Consider the following 6,000-nt stretch of genomic DNA (forward strand, 5'->3'; position numbering starts at 1 on the left):
ACTCACTCATATATGGATTTTAGACATAGAGCAAAGGATAACTAACCTACAATCCACACCTCCAGAGAAGCTAGAAAATGAGGAGGACCCTAAGAGAGACTTACGTGGTCCCCCGGAGAAGGGGAAAGGGACAAGATCATCTGAGCTAATTGGGAGCGTGTGGGAGGGAAGAGAGAGCTAGAAGGAAGAGAAGGGGAGAACAGGTGGAGAGAGGACGACATGAGAGAGCAGGAAGATTTAGTCTGGGGAAGAATAGAGGAGAGCAAGAAAAGAAATACCATAATTGAGGGAGCCTTTATAGGTTTAAAGATAATTCTGGCACTAGGGAAATGTAAAGAGATCTACAAGTTTTACCCCAACTAACAATCTAAGCAATAGTCGAGAGGCTACCTTAAATGCCCTTCTCCGATAATGAGATTGATGACTATCTTAAATGCCATCCTAGAGCCTTCATCCAGTAGCTGATGGAAGGAAAGGAGAAACCCACATCTAAACACTGAGTTGAACTCTGGGATCCAGTTGCAGAGAGGGAAGAGTGATGAACAAAGAGGTCAAGACCAGGCAGGAGAAACCCATAGAAACATCTGACCTGAACAAGGGGCTGTTCATGGACCCCAGACTGAAAGCTGGGAAACCAGCATAGGACTGTTCCACACCCCTGAATGAGTCTGTCAGTTTGGCGGTCTGGTCAATCTATGGGGCTCTGATAGTGGATCAGTATTTATCCCTAGTACACGAATGGACTTTGGGAGCCCACTCCACATAGATGGATACTCTCTCAGCCTAGACCCAGAGGGGAGGGTCTATGCTCTGCTCCAAGTGACGACAGATTTTTGAAGATCCCTATGGAAGGCATCCCCCCTCCCTGGAGAGCAGAAAGGCATGGGGATGGAGGGTGGTGAGGGTGCAGGGCAGGAGGGGAGGGAACTGGGATTGACATGTAAACAAAGATTGTTTCTAATTTAAAATTGGTCTAATTACAATTACAAAAAGAAAAAAGAAAAAATATTTATTATTAATTTGTATTACTATATTTTTATTGGACATATTATGGTAATTCGACACTTGTATACTGTGGATATTATAAGATCAGGGTAGTCTTCCTTCAAAAAATAATTTTTATGTGTAGAGAATATAATGTCCTTCTTTCCAGTCCTTTTTAAATACAACATGAGTTATTTTTTCAATAGTTATCCTACTGTGCAGAAGAAGAACCGAAAGTATTGCCTTTACTGTATATGTTTTTGTTTCCCCTTATTAAATTTCCTTTCTCTCCCTGCTTCTATATGTCCCAATCTGTAAAGTGCCACTGTTCCATTGCATTCTTCTACAGTGTTAGCTTTTAAGTAACATATGCATTTGCCTTTCTGTGTTTGGCTTGTTTAACTTAATGTAATTATTTCCAGTTTTATTTATGTAACTGCAAATGGTAGGATTTCATGCTACTCTTTTTATTGCTAGATGTTATCCCATCATGTAAACATAGTAAAGTTTTTTTGTGTATCCATCTACTGAAGAGTGTTGGTCTTTTGCAATATTTTTTCCAACTTTTTTTATTTGAACTAGAAACAGGATTGTTTTACCCGACAATCCCAGTTCCCTTCTCCCACCGGTCCTCCCCTACCCCCCCCCAACTAAAACCTTATCTGTCACATATCTTTTCTGCTCCCCCTGGATGGTGAGGCCTTCCATAGTGTCATCAGAGTATTTCTTATCCTTTGGGATAGGGCCTAGGCCCACCCCCATGTGTCTTGGCTCAGGTAGTATTCCTCTATATGGAATGGGCTCCCAAAATCCACACCTATGCTAGGGATAAGTACTGAACTTCTACAAGACGTCCCATAGATTTCTGAGTTTTCCTCACAGAAACCCATGTTCCTGAGATCTGGATCAGTCCCAGGCTGGTATTCCAGCTATCAGACTGGGGAGCAAGAGTTCCCGGATGTTCAGGTCAGCTGTTTCTGTGGGTTTCACCACCTGGTCTGGACCTTTGTGCTCTTCACTGGTCCTTCTCTGCATCTGAGTTCCAGTTCAGATTGGTGATTAGTTTTGGGTATCTGCTTCTACTTCCACCAGCTGCTGGATGAAGGCATATAAGTCAGTCATCAATCTCATAATCAGGGGAGGGCATTTAAGGTAGTCTCTCCTCTGTTGCTGAGATAGTTAGCTGGTGTCATCTTTGTAGATCTCCAGACATTTCCCTAGTGCCTGATTTCTCTGTAAACCAAAAATATCTCCCTCTATTATGGTATCTCCATTCTTGTTATCATGTATTCTTCCCCTGACTCATACTTTCTGCTCCCTCATGTCCTCGGCATCCCTCTTCTTCTCCCCTTCTCATTCTCCTAGCTCCCTCCCCCCTCTTCCCATGCTCCCAGAGGTTCCTGTGCAGCACTGCAGCTCTCCCTTCACACTCTTGAAAGACTTCCAAGAAGTTTGTAGAACCCATTAACACGCGTAGTCAAGTCTCTGCAATATGATTGTAAGTGGCTGTGCCTCCATAGTGCACCAGGAAACTGATAGGACAAAGACAAGCATTTCTCCGTCGGCCATAAGCAGCTGTCTTGCTTCTCTAGAAGCCCTACGAGCCAGTTTGCTAGGTGTTTCAAAGAGAATTTCAATCTCCTGAGTTCCTCAGAATGAAGGGGGAAAGAGCTATCACCCACCATTACTGAGATTATAAACACTGAGTACCAGCCAATGCCTGTGTTGTGGTGAAATACCACCTGCCAAGCCCACCTGCCACGGACCGCCTCTCGTGGAGACCATCCACCGAGGGAGAACAAGGAAGAAGGCTCAAGGAGAAATCAGGAATCGTCGAGGAAATGACAGACAGACACACTCAATGTAGTTGAATATGCTGCTGCAACTTTACTTCATCTCAAGCAGTGCTTATATACTATTACAATCAGGGAACTTGGCAAGGGGGCTACATCACCAGATAATACAACAGAAAGAAAAAGAACAGCATAATTGTTTATAGATGATCTATTCTAAGCATCAGATTGTGGTCATTGCCCAAGGACATGATCTAAGAGTTCTCCAAATTCTGTCTCATACCATCAACCACGTCTCTACCCATTTCCTGATTCTCAGGACCTAGATATCTTTAGGTCCCAGGGTCTAAGTCTCCTGTAAAATAAGCCTCAAAATCTTTCCATAAAGTCACCCAATATTTTAATGCTGGCTTCATGTTTTCTAATACTTCTTTTCTCTCTTCTTTATCCAATATATACCAGGGCTTTCTAGATCTAGCTAATCTTTCCAGGAAAGGCAAGTCTTTCCAAAGCTGTCTTTTTCCCTCATGATTCACCCATCTATTCCCTAAACTGGCCACTTCAGCAAAGGCTTTGATAAACGGTGGGGCAGAGTTCAGCATGTCCTCAGATGTTCCTTTAACATCAGCGCAGTTTGCTGGCAAGATACAAGAAATACACAGAACAAAAAGACAAGGAAGAAGAGGCTGCAGTGGCACCAAAGACAGCGGCTTCGAGTTGGCTCATCAGGCATCATGATCGCAGCTAATTGCCAGGGAACCTCCTGGGGCTCATCTCCAGGGAGCGCAGACTCCAACCCTTCGGCCTTAGCTCACCTTAGTGGCATCTGCTACACCGGCGTGACCGCCGTGGGCGTAGCACCCACCAAGTATTTCTTTTCTCTTTACAGCTGAAAAATCTGTAGTTAAAGAAATAATGCAGTAATGAAAGTCTGTGTGAGCACCCAACAGTGTGGCTGAGGGAAGGACCTCTGTCCTACAGGTGTGGGTGTTTTCTCCCCATACCTCAGCCTGACCGATTGGCTTTCCACAACCTTCATTCATGGTGTACTTTACTTATGGTACTAGGGCAAAGACCCCAACCCACTGACCTATCTCCCCCCCCCCCCAAAGCCTCGTGCTGCTCTCCTGTCTTGGTAGGGGAGGCACTAGTGTGACCCTTTGTTGCTGCTAGAAAGTCCACATAGCCACTGGCCACCTCCAAGGAGCTCTGGACCATGTGGCAACCCTCACTTTCTATATGAGACGATCCTGAGATACATACGTGTGCCTACCAGCAATGCCCGGCAGTACTACAGGACAGCTTGTGCCTGAGAACACAGCAGAGAACCCGGGGAGGCTCAGGTGCTGCCATGTAAGATCTCCCAGCCTCTATGGAAGTCAAGGCAGACCCAGCCCACTGATGAGTAGTCATCAGCTCTTTTGCAATATTTTGCTATCATGAATCATGATGAAATAAGCCTGGGAGTGTGAGTATCTTCCTGGTGTAATTATTTCATGTCTTTTGGGCATAAACCGGTAGTGGAACTGTTGGTTCATCAGATATTTAGTGTTTTTAGGAATCCTCTACAGTATTTTCCGTAATACATTCCAAACAACAATATATGAATTCCATTTTCTTTACATCCTCACTTGTTACTTCTTATTTTTAAAATTGGCATAAAAAGTAACAGATTTTATGACAGTTTTACACATGGTTACTTTTGGTTGATTCTCTCCTAACTTCAATCCTGCCTCCATCCCTGCTGTAGCCTTCTACCTTAAAATTTTCTCCTTTCACTTTTATGTATTCTATTACCCTCCCAAAATTCTCCTTTAAAGCCTCTTTGCCATTTTAATAGGCCCCTTCCTAGTTTCCCAACCTCAAACCACAATTGCTCACACATAAATATACATACATAATAATTAGAAGCTATGACCTACATGTAAGAGAAACCATATAGCATTTGTTTTGCAATGCCTGAGTTAATGTATATGCTGATTTATTAGGAATATTCCCAATAAGATCATATGTTTGAATGCTTATTCACCACAAAGTGGAAGGAACTCTTTGGTAGGATTTTAAGTGTTATGGTCTTGTTGGAAAAGGTGTGCCCTTGTTGGAGAAAACATGTCATTGGCAGTGGGCTTTGAGGTTTCAAAAGCTCAGTCAAGGACAAGTCTTTCTCTGCCTATGCATCATGATATTTTCTCAGCTACTTCTCCAGTGCCTGCATGAATGTTGTCATGTTCTGTGCCATGATGATAACAGACTAAATCTTAAATTTTAAGCAAGTCACCTATTAATTTTTTTTCTTACAATAGATACCCTGGTCATGGTGTCTCTTCACTACAATAAGACAGTAACAAAGATACACGTTAGTACCAGGGAATGGGGTACTGGTGTGATGGACCTGACCCTGCTCTTTTCTTGAATAACATGGAAGTCTTTGAGATTTTGGACCAGGAAAGTTGTTTAACAAGTTAGTCAGTGCTTAATGGGCCATCTTCTTAGGAGCATAGAAGACAGTGTTTAGGGCAATTTGAACTGTGTGGACACAGCTCATGAAGTTTCAGGGGGGAAGCATATTTATAAGTGGCCTAAAGACAGTTCATATGATATTTTGGGGAAGAATGTTGCTGCCTTTATACCCTTCTCCCAAAAATCTGCATGAAGCTAAATCTGCATGCTGTTTTAGATTAATGACATTGTTAGAGGAGATGTCAGGAAAGGCTGGTATTGACTTTGCTGTGTGATTATTAGCAACCACTTTTGGGCAGATCAATACTGAAAAGGAGCAAGCTGGACAAAGAAATACAAAATGAAGTTTGGAGGAGAAAAGGAGTACCAGGAGCTAAGCAATAGAGTTAAGTCCAGTGCTCAAGGATATGAAATGTTTTGATTTAAACATGATGTTGAATGGAATAAAGAGAGTGGTGATCTTAGCTTGGGTCATCCTTATGTATTCATAGGCGTTTCCCTGGCAACAGGTTTATCCCTAACGCCTAAATGCCCCCCACCATCAAGATCTCTGTTTCATTATTCTCCCCATCCATCCAGCCCCCAACATCCCCGACCTGATCCCTCATGTTCCCATACCTCCAACCCACCCTTCACCTCCAGTTTGCCTAGGAGATCTCTTCTATTTCTCCTTCCTAGGGAAATCCATGCATCTTTCCTTGGGCCCTCCTTGTTACTTAGCTTCTCTGGGGCTGTGATGCCTGAACCAGCTTCCTCCTGTAAT

The sequence above is a fragment of the Cricetulus griseus genome (genome assembly GCF_003668045.3).
Source record: "Cricetulus griseus strain 17A/GY chromosome 1 unlocalized genomic scaffold, alternate assembly CriGri-PICRH-1.0 chr1_0, whole genome shotgun sequence".
Classification (NCBI taxonomy): Eukaryota; Metazoa; Chordata; class Mammalia; order Rodentia; family Cricetidae; genus Cricetulus; species Cricetulus griseus.